The sequence below is a fragment of the Oratosquilla oratoria genome, chromosome 12 (assembly GCF_046742065.1).
Source record: "Oratosquilla oratoria isolate Oo_2021 chromosome 12, ASM4674206v1, whole genome shotgun sequence".
NCBI lineage: Eukaryota > Metazoa > Arthropoda > Malacostraca > Stomatopoda > Squillidae > Oratosquilla > Oratosquilla oratoria.
The window spans coordinates 954614-968419 of NC_134788.1; the positions used below are offsets into that span (position 1 = coordinate 954614).

The following is a 13806-nucleotide window of genomic DNA, read 5'->3' on the forward strand; positions in this document are numbered from 1 at the left end:
AGAAAAGAGGGGGGAGAGGAGAGAGAAGAGGGGGGAGAGAGGAGAAAGAAGAGGGGGAGAGAAGAGGGAGAGGGGGAGAGAAGAGGGAGAGGGGGAGAGGAGAGGGATGGGGAGAGAGAAGAGAGGGGGAGACAGGAGAGAGGAGGGGGAAAGAGGAGAGAGGGGGGGAGAGAAGAGGGAGTAGTAAGGAGAAAGTAGAGAAGGGGGAGAAAGGAGATAGGGGAGAATGGAGAGAGGGGGAGAAAGGAGAGAGGGGGAGAGAGGAGGGAGAGGAGAGGGGGAGAGAAGAGGGAAAGGGGAGGAAAGAGATGGGGAGAGATGAGGGGGGAAAGGAGAGGAGAGAGTAGTGAGGAGAAAGGAGAGAAGGGGGAGAATGGAGAGAGGGGGAGAAGAGAGAGAGGAGAGGAGAGGGGGAGAGAGGAAGAGAGAAGAGGGAGAGGGGGAGAAAAGAGAGGGGGAGAGAGGAGAGGGGGAGAGAGGAGAGGAGAGAGGGGGAGAGGAGAGAGGGGGAGAGAAGAGAAGGGAGAGAGGAAAGAGGAGAGGGGAGAGAGGTGAGAGAAGAGGGAGAGGGGGAGAGAAGAGGGAGAGGGGGAGAGGAGAGAGATGGAGATGGAGAGGAGAGGGGGAGAGAGGAGAGAGATGGGGATAGAGAAGAGAGGGAGAGAGAGAAGAGAGGGGGAGCGAGAAGAGAGGGGGAGTGAGAAGAGAGGGGGAGACAGGAGAGAGGGGGAGAGAGGAGAGAGGGAGAGGAGGGGGGCAAGGGGAGAGAGGGGAATAGAGGGGGGAAAGGGAAGAGGAGAGAGTAGTGAGGAGAAAGGAGAGTAGGGGGAGAATGGAGAGAGGGGGGAGAAAGGAGATAGGGGGAGAATGGAGAGAGGGGGAGAAAGGAGAGAGGGGAGAGAGAGGAGGGAGAGGAGAGGGGGAGAGAAGAGGGAAAGGGGAGGAAAGATGGGGAGAGAGGAGAGAGTGAGAGAAGAGAGGGGGGAGAGGAGTAGTGAAGAGAAAGGAGAGAAGGGGGAGAATGGAGAGAGGGGGAGAAAGGAGAGAGGAGAGGAGAGGGGGAGGGGAGGAAAGGGAGATGGGGAGAGAGAGGGGGGAAAGAGAGAGGTGGGAGAGAGGAGGGGGAAGAGGAGAGAGTATTGAGGAGAAAGGAGAGAAGGGGAGAATGGAGAGAGGGGGAGAGGAGAGGAGAGGGGGAGAGGAGAGGCGAGGGGGAGAGAGGGGGGAGAGAAGAGAGAGGGGGAAAGAGGAGAAAGGAGAGGGGGGAGAAATGAGAGGGGTGAGAAAGGAGAGAGGGGGAGAAAGGAGAGGGGGGAGAAAGGAGAGGGGGGAGAAAGGAGAGGGGGGAGAGAGGATGGAGAAGAGAGGGGGAGAGAAGAGGGAGAGGGGGAGAGAGGAGTGAGGGGGAGAGAGGAGAGAGGAGGGGGAGAGAGGAGAGAGGGCAAGAGAGGAGAGAAGGGGAGAAAGGAGAGGGGGAGAAAGGGCAGAAGGGAGAGAGGAGAGGGAGAGGGGGGAGAGGACAGGGGGAGGAAAGGGGGGAGAGGAAAGAGGGGGGAGAGGAGAGAGGGGGAGAGAGAAGACAGGAGAGGAGAGGGGGGAGGACAGGGAGAGGGGAAGAGAAGAGGGAGAGAAGAGGGAGAGGGGGAGTGAGGAGGAAGAGGAGAGGGGGAGAGAGACAGAGGGGGAGAGGGGGAAAGGGGAGAGTGGAGAGTAGGGGAGAGTAGGGGGAGAGGGGAGAAAGGAGAGTAAGGGGAGAGGGGAGAGTAGGGGGAGAGAGTGAGAGAGGAGAGGGAGAGAGAGAAAAGAGGGGGAGAGAGTGAGAGAGGAGAGGGAGAGAGAGAAAAGAGGGGGAGAGAGAAGAGAGGGAGAGAGAGAAAAGAGGGGGAGAGAGAAGAGAGGGGGGAGAGAAGAGAGGGGGGAAGAGAGAAGAGAGGGGGGAAGAGAGAAGAGAGGGGGGAAGAGAGAAGAGAGAAGGGAGAGTGAAGAGAGGAGGGAGAGAGAAGAGAGGAGGGAGAGAGAAGAGAGGAGGGAGAGAGTAGAGAGGAGAGGAAGGGTGAGAGAGGAGAGGAGAGGGGTAGACGAGAGAGGGTGAGAGAGGAGAGACGGGGGAGAGAGGAGAAGGGAGAGTAGGGGGAGAGGGGAGAGTAGGGGAAGATGGGAGAGTAAGGGGAGAGGGGGAGAGAGGAGAGAGAAAAGTGGGGGGAGAGAAAAGAGGGGGGAGAGAAGAGAGGGGGAGAGAGAAACGAGGGAGATGAGAGAGGGAGAGAAGAGAGGGGGGAAGAGAAGAGAGAAGGAAGAGAGAAGAGGAGGGAGACAGAAGAGAGGAGAGAAAGGGGGAGAGAGGAGACAGAGGAGAGGGGGAGACGAGAGAGGGGGAGAGAGGAGAGATGGGGAGAGAGGGGAGAGGGAGAGAGGGGAGAGGGAGAGGAGAGGAGAGAAGAGGGGGAGAAAAGAGAGGGGGTGAGAGGAGGGGGGAGAGAGGAGAAAGAAGAGGGGGAGAAAGGAGAGGGGGAATAAAGAAGAGAGATGGGCGAAGAGAAATGATAGAGAAGAGGGTGAGAGAAGATGGGGAGAGGGGGAGAGAGAAGAGGGAGAGAGGAGAGAGAGGAAAGAGATGGGGAGAGGAGAGAGGGGGAGAGAAGAAAGGGGGGAGAGGTGAGAGTAGTGAGGAGAAAAGAGAGAAGGGGAATGGTGAGAGGGGGGAGAAAGGAGATAGGGGAGAATGGAGACAGGGGGAGAAGGGAGAGTAGAGGGAGAGGGGCGGAAAGAGATGGGGAGAGAGGAGAGAGGGGGAGAGAGGAGAGATGGGGGAGAGATGATGGAGGAAAGAGGTGGGAGAGAGGAGAGAAGAGAGAGTAGTGAGGAGAAAGGAGAGAAGGGGAGAATGGAGAGAGGGGGAGAAGAGAGGATAGGGGGGAGAAGAGAGGAGAGGGGGTGAGAAAAGGGAGAGGAGGAGAGAGGAAAGGGAGAGAGAGGGGGAGAGGAGAAAGGAGAGGGAGAAAGGAGAGAGGGGGAGAATGGAGAGAGAGGGGAGAATGGAGAGAGAGGGGAGAATGGAGAGAGAGGGGAGAGAGGGAGAAAGAAAAGAGGGGAGAGAGAGAAGAGAGAGATGAGAGGGGGAGAGAACAGAGGGGGGAAGAGAAGAGAGAGGGGAAGAGAGAAGAGAGGAGGGGGAGAGAAGAGGGGGGAGAGAGAGGGGGAGAGAGGAGGGGGGAGAGGGGAGGGGAGAGAGGAGAGGGGAGAGAGGAGAGGGGAGGGGAGAGGGGAGGGGAGGGGAGAGGGGAGGGGAGAGAGGAGTGAAGAGGGGGGAGAGGAGAGGGAGACAAGAGGGGTAGGAAAGAGAGAGGGGGAGAGAGGAGAGGAGAGGGGGAGGAAAGAGAGAGGGAGAGGAGAGAGGGAGAGGAGAGAGGGAGAGAAGAGAGGGGGAGGAAAGAGAGAGGGAGAGAAGAGAGGGGGAGGAAAGAGAGAGTTGGAGAGAAGAGAGGGAAGGGAAGAGAGGAGAGGGGGAGAGGAGAATGGAGAGGGGGGAGAAAGGAGAGGGGGGAGAAAGGAGAGAGGGGGATAAAGAAGAGAGGGGGAGAGAAGAGAGATGGGGAAGGGAAATAAGAGAAAAGAGGGGGGAGAGGAGAGAGAAGAGGGGGGAGAGAGGAGAAAGAAGAGGGGGAGAGAAGAGGGAGAGGGGGAGAGAAGAGGGAGAGGGGGAGAGGAGAGGGATGGGGAGAGAGAAGAGAGGGGGAGACAGGAGAGAGGAGGGGGAAAGAGGAGAGAGGGGGGGAGAGAGGGAGAGAAGAGGGAGTAGTAAGGAGAAAGTAGAGAAGGGGGAGAAAGGAGATAGGGGAGAATGGAGAGAGGGGGAGAAAGGAGAGAGGAGGGAGAGGAGAGGGGGAGAGAAGAGGGAAAGGGGAGGAAAGAGATGGGGAGAGATGAGGGGGGAAAGGAGAGGAGAGAGTAGTGAGGAGAAAGGAGAGAAGGGGAGAATGGAGAGAGGGGGAGAAGAGAGAGAGGAGAGGAGAGGGGGAGAAGAGAGAGAGGAGAGGAGAGGGGGAGAGAGGAAGAGGGAGAGGGGGAGAAAAGAGAGGGGGAGAGAGGAGAGGGGAGAGGAGAGAGGGGGAGAGGAGAGAGGGGGAGAGAAGAGAGGAGAGAGAAGAGGGGGAGAGAGGAAAGAGGAGAGGGGAGAGAGGTGAGAGAAGAGGGAGAGGGGGAGAGAAGAGGGAGAGGGGGAGAGGAGAGAGATGGAGATGGAGAGGAGAGGGGGAGAGAGGAGAGAGATGGGAATAGAGAAGAGAGGGGGAGAGAGAAGAGAGGGGGAGCGAGAAGAGAGGGGGAGTGAGAGGAGAGGGGGAGACAGGAGAGAGGGGGAGAGAGGAGAGAGGGAGAGGAGGGGGGAAAGGGGAGAGAGGGGAGAGGAGGGGGGAAAGGGGAGAGGAGAGAGTAGTGAGGAGAAAGGAGAGTAGGGGGAGAATGGAGAGAGGGGGGAGAAAGGAGATAGGGGGAGAATGGAGAGAGGGGGAGAAAGGAGAGAGGGGAGAGAGAGGAGGGAGAGGAGAGGGGGAGAGAAGAGGGAAAGGGGAGGAAAGATGGGAAGAGAGGAGAGAGTGAGAGAAGAGAGGGGGGAGAGGAGTAGTGAAGAGAAAGGAGAGAAGGGGGAGAATGGAGAGAGGGGGAGAAAGGAGAGGGGAGAAAGGAGAGAGGAGAGGAGGGAGAGGAGAGGAGGGAGAGGAGAGGAGAGGGGGAGGGGAGGAAAGGGAGATGGGGAGAGAGAGGGGGGAAAGAGAGAGGTGGGAGAGAGGAGGGGGAAGAGGAGAGAGTATTGAGGAGAAAGGAGAGAAGGGGGAGAATGGAGAGAGGGGGAGAGGAGAGGAGAGGGGGAGAGAGGGAGGAGAGGAGAGGAGAGGGGGAGAGAGGGGGGAGAGAAGAGAGAGGGGGAAAGAGGAGAAAGGAGAGGGGGGAGAAAGGAGAGGGGGGAGAAAGGAGAGGGGGAGAGAGGGGGAGAGAGGAGTGAGGGGGAGAGAGGAGAGAGGAGGGGGAGAGAGGAGAGAGGGCAAGAGAGGAGAGAAGGGGAGAAAGGAGAGGGGGAGAAAGGGCAGAAGGGAGAGAGGAGAGGGAGAGGGGGGAGAGGAAAGGGGGAGATAAAAGGGGGAGGAAAGAGGGGGAGAGGAGAGAGGGGGAGAGAGAAGACAGGAGAGGACAGAGGGGGAGAGAGAAGACAGGAGAGGAGAGGGGGGAGGACAGGGAGAGGGGAAGAGAAGAGGGGAAGAGAAGAGGGAGAGAAGAGGGAGAGAAGAGGGAGAGGGGGAGTGAGGAGGAAGAGGAGAGGGGGAGAGAGACAGAGGGAGAGAGGAGAGAGGGGGAGAGGGGAAAGTAGGGGGAAAGGGGAGAGTAGGGGGAGAGGGGAGAGTAGGGGGAGAGTAGGGGGAGAGAGTGAGAGAGGAGAGGGAGAGAGAGGAGAGGGAGAGAGAGAAAAGAGGGGGAGAGAGTGAGAGAGGAGAGGGAGAGAGAGAAAAGAGGGGGAGAGAGAAGAGAGGGGGGAGAGAAGAGAGGGGGGAAGAGAGAAGAGAGGGGGGAAGAGAGAAGAGAGGGGGGAAGAGAGAAGAGAGGAGGGAGAGTGAAGAGAGGAGGGAGAGAGAAGAGAGGAGGGAGAGAGAAGAGAGGAGGGAGAGAGTAGAGAGGAGAGGAAGGGTGAGAGAGGTGAGGAGAGGGGTAGACGAGAGAGGGTGAGAGAGGAGAGACGGGGGAGAGAGGAGAGAGGGGAGAGATGAGGAGCGTGAGGGGAGAGATGAGGGGCGAGAGGGGAGAGATGAGGGGCGAGAGGGGAGAGAGGAGAGGAGAGAGGGGAGAGGAGAGGAGAGGGGGAGAAGAGAGGGAGAGTGGGAGAGCAGAGAGGAGGAAAGAGAGGGGGAGAGAGGAGAGAGGAAAGGAGAGGGGGAGAGAAGAGAGATGGGGAAGAGAAAGGAGAGAGAAGAGGGGGAGAGAGGAGAGAGAAGAGGGAGAGGAGGAGAGAAGAGAGATGGGAAGAGAGGAGAGATGGGGAGAGAGGAGAGAGGGGAGAGAAGAGAGGAGGGAGAGGAGAGAGTAGTGAGGAAAAAGGAGAGAAGGGGGAGAATGGAGAGAGGGGGAGAAAGGAGTTAGGGGGAGAATGGACAGAGGGGGAGAAGGGAGAGAGGAGGGAGAGGAAAGAGAGGAGAGGAGGGAGAGGAGAGGGGGAGAGAAGAGGGGGAGGGGAGAGAAGAGGGGGAGGGGAGGAAAGAGATGGGGAGAGAGGAGAGAATAGTGAGGAGAAAGGAGAGAAGGGGAGAATGGAGAGAGGGGGGAGAAAGGAGAGAGAGGGAGAGAAAAGAGGAGAGGAGGGAGAGGAGAGGGGGAGAAAAGAGGGGGAGAGAGGAGAGGGGGAGAGAAGAGAGAGGGGGAGAGGGGAGAGGGGAGAGGAGAGAGGGGGAGAGAAGAGAGAGGGGGAGAGGAGAGAGGGGGAGAGAAGAGAGAGGGGGAGAGAGGAGGGGGAGAGAGGAGAGGGAGGAGAAAGATGGGGGAGAAAGGAGAGAGGGGGGAGAAAGGAGAGGGGAGAGGGGGGAGAGAAGAGACATGGGGGAAGAGAAGAGGGGGGATAGAGGAGAGAGAAGAGGGAGAGGGGGAGAGGAGAGAAATGGAGAGGAGAGAGATGAGGAGGAAGGAGAGTTGGGGAGAAAGGAGAGAGTAGAGAGGGGGAGAAAGGAGAGAGTAGAGAGGGGGAGCGAGGAGGGGAGAGAGGAAAGAGGGCGAGAGAGGAGAGAGTGGGAGAAAGAGGGAGGAGAGAGGAGAGAGGGGGAGAAAGAGGGAGGAGAGAGGAGAGAGGGGGAGAAAGAGGGAGGAGAAAGGAGAGAGGGGGGAGGGGGAGGAAAGAGAGGGGGAGAGGAGAGATCAGAGATTGGGAGAGAGGAGAGATCAGAGAGGGGGAGAGAGGAGAGATCTGAGAGGGGGAGAGGAGAGATCAGAGAGGAGGAGAGATCAGAGAGGGGGAGAGAGGAGAGAAGGGGAGAGAGAGGGGGAGGAGTGAGAGAGGGGGAGGAGTGAGGGGGCGAGAGGAGCGAGGGGGGAGATGGGGGAGAAAGGAGAGAGGAGAGAAGGGGGAGAGAGGAGAGAAGGGGGAGAAAGGAGAGAGGAGAGAGGGGGAGAGACTGAGAGAGTGGGGGGGAGAAGGGGGAGAGATGGAGAGAGGAGAGAGTGGGGGGAGAGGGGAGAGTGCGGGAGAGAGGAGAGGGGGGAGTGGGGGGAGAGGGAGGGAGGAGATGGGGAGAAAGCAGAGGAGAGAGGAGGAGAGGGAGAAAGGAGAGGGGGAGAGGGAGAAAGGAGAGGGGGAGAGGGAGAAAGGAGAGGAGGGGAGAGGGAGAAAGGAGAGGGGGAGAGGAGAGGGAGAGAGAAAGGGACGAAGGTGCGAGAAGAGGAAGAGAGGGGAGAGAGAGAGAGAGAGAGAGGGGTGAGAGAGAAGACGAGAGGGGCGTGAGGCGGAGAGAGAGGAGAGGGGAGAGAAGAAGAGAGAGGGGGAGGGAGGTAGAAGAGAGTGGGAGGGAAAAGAGAGAGGGGGAGGGAGAAGAGAGAGAAGAGAGAGAAGAGAGAGGGGGAGAGAGAAGAGAGAGGGGGAGAGAGAAGAGTGAGGGGGAGAGAGAGAAGAGAGAGGGGGAGAGAAGAGAGAGGGGGAGAGAAAAGAGAGGGGCAGAGAAGAGGGAGAGGGGAGAGAGAAGAGAGATGGGGAGAGAGGAGAGAGGGGGAGAGAGGAGAGATGGGGAGAGGAGAGAGTAGTGAGGAAAAAGGAGAGGGGAGAATGGAGAGAGGGGGGAGAATGGAGAGAGGGGGGAGAAAGGAGAGAGGGGGAGAGAAGAGAGGAGAGGAGAGGGGGAGAGGAGAGGAGAGGGGGAGAGAAGAGAGGAGAGGGGGAGAGAAGAGAGGAGAGGAGAGGGGGAGAGAAGAGGGAATGGGGGAGAAAAGAGGGGAGAGGAAAGGGGGAGAGGAGAGAGGAGAAATGAGAGGGAGGAGAAAGGAGATGGGGGAGAAAGGAAAGGGGGGGAGAAAGGAGAGGGGGAAGAGAAAGGAGAGAGAAGAGAGGGGGAGAGAAGAGAGGGGGAGAGAAGAGAGGGGGAAAGAGGAGAGAGATGAGGGGGAGGAGAGGGGAGAGAAGAGGGGGAGGGGAGGAAAGAGATTGGGAGAGAGGAGAGTGGGGAAGAGAGGAGGGAGGGGGAGGGAGAAGAGAGAGAGGGGGGAGAGATGAGAGATGGGGGAGAGAGGAGAGAGGGGGAGAGATGATGGGGGAAAGATGTGGGAGAGAGGAGGGGGAAAGGAGAGAGTAGTGAGGAGAAAGGAGAGAAGGGGGGAATAGAGAGAGGGGGGGAGAAGGAGAGAGGGGAAGAGAAGAGAGGAGAGGAGAGGGGGAGAGAAGAGGGAGAGGGGGAGAAAAGAGGGGAGAGAGGAAAGGGGGAGAGAAGAGAGAGGGGGAGAGAGGAGAAAGGAGAGGGAGGAGAAAGGAGAGGGGGAGAAAGGAGAGAGGGGGGAGAAAGGAGAGAGGGGGGGAAAGGAGAGGGGGAGAGAAGAGACATGGGGAAGAGAAAGGAGAGAGAAGAAAGGGGGGAGAGAGGAGAGAGAAGAAAGGGGGGAGAGAGGAGAGAGAAGAGAGGGAGGAGAGGGGGAGGAGAGAGGAGAGAAGAGGGGGAGGAGAGGGGGAGAAGAGGGGAGAGAAGAGGGAGAGGGGGAGAAGAGAGAGGGGGAGAGGAGAGAGATGGGGAGAGAGGAGAGATGGGGAGAGAGGAGAGAGGGGGAGAGAGGAGAGAGTGGAGTGAGGGGGAGAGAGTAGAGAGGGGGAGAGAGTAGAGAGGGGGAGAGAGTAGAGAGGGGGAGAGAGGGGGAGAGAGGAGAGAGGGGGAGCGAGGAGGGGAGAGAGGAGGGGGAGAGGAGAGAGGGGGGAGAGAGGAGAGAGGGCGAGAGAGGAGAGATGAGGGGGAGAGGAGAGAGGAGGGGAGAGGAGAGAGGAGGGGGAGAGGAGAGAGGAGGGGGAGAGGAGAGAGGGGGTGAAAGGAGAGAGGGGAGAGAAGAGAGGGGGGAGAAAGGAGAGAGGGGGAGAAAGGGGATAAGGGAGAGGGGGAGAGGACAGGGGGAGGAAATGGAGGGGGGAGAGGGGAGAGAGAAGAGAGGGGGAGAGAGGAGAGATGAGAGAGGGGGAGAGAGGAGAGGGGAGGAGAGAGGAGAGGGGAGTGAGGTGGGAGAGGGGAGGAGAGAGGAGTGAGGGGGGAGAAGGGGAGAGACGGAGAGATGGGGAGAAAGGAGAGAGGAGAGAAGGGGGAGAGAGCAGAGAGGGGGAGAGACAGAGAAAGGAGAGAGTGGGGGGAGAAGGGGGAGAAATGGAGAGAGGAGAGTGGGGAGGAGAAAGGGGAGAGTGGGGAGGAGAAAGGGGAGAGACGGTGAGAGGAGAGTGGGGGGGAGAAAGGGGAGAGACGGTGAGAGGAGAGGGGAGAGTGGGGGGAAGGGGGTGAGGGGAGAGTGTGGGAGAAACGGAAATTGGAGAGGGGGTGGGGGAGAGGGAGGGAGGAGAGATGGGGGGAGAGGGAGGGAGGAGATATGGGGGGAGAGGGAGGGAGGAGAGATGGGGAGAAAGCAGAGAGGAGAGAGGGGGAGGGGGAGAGAGGGAGAGGAGGGGAGGGGGAGAGAGGGAGAGAGAATGGGGAGAGAGGGGGAGAGAGGAGAGAGGGGGAGAGAGAGAGAAGAGAGAGAGAAGAGAGAGGGGGAGAGAGAGGGGGAGAGAGAGGGGGAGAGAAGAGAGAGGGGGAGAGAAGAGGGAGAGGGGGAGAGAAGAGAGATGGGGAGAGAGGAGAGATGGGGAGAGAAAGGAGAGAGGGAGAGATGGGGAGAGAAAGGAGAGAGGGGGAGAAAGGAGAGAGGGGGAGAAAGGGGATAAGGGAGAGGGGGAGAGGACAGGGGGAGGAAATGGAGGGGGGAGAGGGGAGAGAGAAGAGAGGGGGAGAGAGGAGAGATGAGAGAGGGGGAGAGAGGAGAGGGGAGGAGAGAGGAGAGGGGAGTGAGGTGGGAGAGGGGAGGAGAGAGGAGTGAGGTGGGAGAGGGGAGGAGAGAGGAGTGAGGGGGGAGAAGGGGAGAGACGGAGGAGAGATGGGGAGAAAGGAGAGAGGAGAGAAGGGGGAGAGAGCAGAGAGGGGGAGAGACGGAGAGAGGAGAGAGTGGGGGGAGAAGGGGGAGAAATGGAGAGAGGAGAGTGGGGGGAGAAAGGGGAGAGTGGGGGGGAGAAAGGGGAGAGTGGGGGGAGAAAGGGGAGAGACGGTGAGAGGAGAGAGGAGAGTGGGGGAGAAAGGGGAGAGACGGTGAGAGGAGAGGGGAGAGTGGGGGGAAGGGGGAGAGGGGAGAGTGCGGGAGAGACGGAGAGAGGAGAGGGGGGTGGGGGAGAGGGAGGGAGGAGAGATGGGGGAGAGGGAGGAGAGATGGGGAGAAAGCAGAGAGGAGAGAGGGGGAGGGGGAGAGAGGGGGAGGGGGAGAGAGGGGGAGGGGTAGAGAGGGAGAGGAGGGGAGAGGGAGAGAGAATGGGGAGAGAGGGGGAGAGAGGAGAGAGGGGGAGAGAGAGAGAGAGAAGAGAGAGGGGGAGAGAAGAGAGAGGGGGAGAGAAGAGGGAGAGGGGGAGAGAAGAGAGATGGGGAGAGAGGAGAGATGGGGAGAGGAGAGATGGGGAGAGAGGAGAGGGGAGAGAAGAGAGAGGGGAGAGAAGAGAGGGGGGAGAGGAGAGAGGGGGAGAGGAGAGAGTAGTGAGGAAAAAGGAGAGAAGGGAGAGAATGGAGAGAGGGGGGAGAAAGGAGATAGGGGGAGAATGGAGAGAGGGGGAGCAGGGAGAGAGGAGAGGAGAGGGGGAGAGAAGAGGGGGAGGGGAGGAAAGAGATGGGGAGAGAGGAGAGAGGGGGAGGGTGAAGAGAGGGGAGGGTGGAGAGAGCGGGAAAAGAGGAGAGAGGGGGAGAGACGAGGGGGGAGAGACGAGGGGGGAGAGAGGAGAGAGGGGAGAGTGGAGAGAGGAGAGAGGGGGAGAGATGAGGGGGGAAAGATGTGGGAGAGAGGAGGGGAGAGGAGAGAGTAGTGAGGAGAAAGGAGGGGGGAGAAAGGAGAGAGGGGGAGAGAAGAGAGGAGAGGAGGGAGAGGAGAGGGGGAGAGAGGAGAGACGGGGAGAGAAGAGAGAGGGGGAGAGAGAAGAAAGGAGAAAGGAGAGGGAGGAGAAAGGAGATAGGAGAAAGGAGAGGGAGGAGAAAGGAGATGGGGGAAAGGAGAGAGGGGGAGAGAAGAGACATGGGGGAAGAGAAAGGAGAAAGAAGAGAGGGGGGAGAAAGAAGAGAGGGGGGAGAGAGAAGAGGGAGAGGGGGAGAGAAGAGGGAGAGGGGGAAAGAAGAGGGAGAGGGGGAGAGAAGAGGGAGAGAGATGGGGAGAGAGGAGAGAGGGGGAGAGTGGAGTAAGGGAGAGAGAGTAGAGAGGGGGAGAGAGTAGAGAGGGGGAGCGAGGAGAGGAGAGAGGAGAGAGGGGGAGAAAGGAGAGAGGGGAGAGAAAGGAGAGAGGGGATAAGGGAGAGTGGGGAGAGGACAGGGGCAGGAAAGAGAGGGGGGAGAGGAGAGAGGGGGAGAGAGGAGAGAGGGGGAGAGACGGGGAAGAAGGGGGGAGATGGAGAGATGGGGAGAAAGGAGAGAAGGGGGAGAAAGGAGAGAAGGGGGAGAAAGCAGAGAGGGGGAGAGACGGAGAGAGGAGAGTGTAGGGGAGAGAGGGGGAGAGAGGAGAGAGGGGGAGAGAGGAGAGAGAGGAGAGAGGGGGAGAGAGGAGAGAGGGGGAGAGGAGAGAGGGGGAGAGGAGAGAGGGGGAGAGAGGAGAGGGGGAGAGAGGAGCAAGTGGGGAGAGAAGGGGGAGAAAGCAGAGTGGGGGGAGAAGGGGGAGAGACAGAGAGAGGAGAGAGTGGTGGGAGAAGGGGGAGAGATGGAGAGGGGAGAAGGGGGAGAGGGGAGAGTGCAGGAGAGACAGAGAGAGGAGAGAGGGGGGAGAGGGAGGGAGGAGAGATGGGGAGAAAGCAGAGAGGAGAGAGGGGGAGAGGAGAGGGAGAGAAAGGGGGGAGAGAGTAGAGGGGAGAGGGGGAGAGAGAGAAGAGAGAGGGGGAGAGAGAAGAGAGGGGGGAGAGAGAAGAGAGGGGGGAGGGAGAAGAGAGGGGGGAGAGAGAAGAGAGGGGGAGAGAGAAGAGGGGGGAGAAGAGAGGGGGAGAGAGAAGAGAGAGGGGGAGAGAGAAGAGAGAGGGGGAGAGAGAAGAGAGAGGGGGAGAGAGAAGAGAGAGGGGGAGAGAGAAGAGAGAGGGGGAGAGAGAAGAGAGAGGGGGAGAGAAGAGAGAGGGGGAGAGAAGAGAGAGGGGGAGAGAGAAGAGAGAGGGGGAGAAAGAGAGAGGGGGGAGAGGAGAGAGGGGGAGAGAGAAGAGAGAGGGTGAGAGGAGAAAGGGGGAGAGAGAAGAGAGAGGGAGGAGAGAAGAGAGAGGGGAAGAGAGAAGAGAGAGGGGGAGAGAGGAGAGAGGGAGAGGGGAGAGAGGAAAGGGAGGGAGAGGAGAGAGGAAAGGGAGGGAGAGGAGAGAGGGGGAGAAAGAGGAGAGAGGGGGAGAAAGAGGAGAGAGGGGGAAAGAGATGAGAGAGAGGGGGAGAGAAGAGAGAGGGGGAGATAGAAGAGAGAGGGGGAGAGAGAAGAGAGAGGGGGAGAAGAGAGAGGGGGAGAGAAAAGAGAGAGGGGGAGAGAGAAGAGAGAGGGGGAGAGACAAGTGATAGAAAGGGGGTGAGAGAGGGGGAGAGAGGAGAGAGGGGGAGAGAGGAGAGAGGGGGAGAGAGAGAGAGAGGATACCTTGCTCATCAGGTCCCCATTCTTCTTCTTCTTCTTCTTCTTCTTCTTCTTCTTGGGGCCGGCAACAGCGTGACCCCGTCCGTGGCCCTTCGCGATGATTTCTTGACCACCGATGTCGCGCGCGCGCGCCTACGTTCACCTGCAAAGTCTGTTACACTTCTGTGGATGCACCCCCTCCCCCCCTGATTGCCCCTTTCTGGGCAACGGACGAAGTGATCATCTTTGTCACAATAAATACGTAACTGGCGACGAATACTAAGGGCTCTTCATTCAAGAAGTTTTCAAATTTAAGCACTTTGGTATGATGATTCGATTCCAACGTAAACGTCATGAGGAGTGAGTGGGTATGTGTGGATGCCGGCGGCGTAAGTGTCTTGATTATACATTTTCTTTTTTGTGGTTGTACACGAGTTACCCCCAGATTCTGTGAGCTGGTTTGATCACGTTTCCTGTGTTTTACTCGGAGTTAAAGAGAACAAGTAATATGGCAGCAGTGGCTTTATATTTTAGAATGCGAGTAGTGTGATGCATCGTACATATGACAGCCAATGCTCCGTGCAAGAATTTGACTCGTACTGAAGTGGTTAATACCTATCTGGGGACGACTGCCGAATGCACTGCGCTCAAGAAGACTTTGTATTTAAATGCGGCAGAAAGGAAGATCAGGGGGGTGAGGGAGTATGCGCGAGAAATAAATTTGATGCACCCGAAGTAATTTTTCCCCATCTTTTCCCTTTCTGCATGGGGGAACAGAGAGGGGGGGGGGTCGCTGAATTAATGAAGCAGCCTTGCTGTGGATGTGCCGTGTCTTGCAACACAGCTAGTGAACCGGGGGGGCAGTGGGCGAGATGCAGGGATGACCCATTGTCATCCAGGAGGTGCCAAGATAAGAGGGAGGGTAGAGGGTAGAGGGTGGAGGGGAGTGGAGTGTATCAGGGA

At 59.0% G+C, this 13806-nt stretch overlaps 1 protein-coding gene and 1 long non-coding RNA gene across 4 annotated transcripts in view; one reads left to right on the forward strand and one right to left on the reverse strand.

Moving 5' to 3' along the window:
• LOC143030887 (uncharacterized) overlaps positions 1-13806 on the forward strand; it is a 485211-nt gene that overhangs the window by 85222 nt on the left and 386183 nt on the right. The gene's annotated exons all lie outside the window — the stretch shown is intronic.
• Positions 1-13806, reverse strand: part of LOC143030889 (uncharacterized) — a 53415-nt gene that overhangs the window by 11769 nt on the left and 27840 nt on the right. The gene's annotated exons all lie outside the window — the stretch shown is intronic.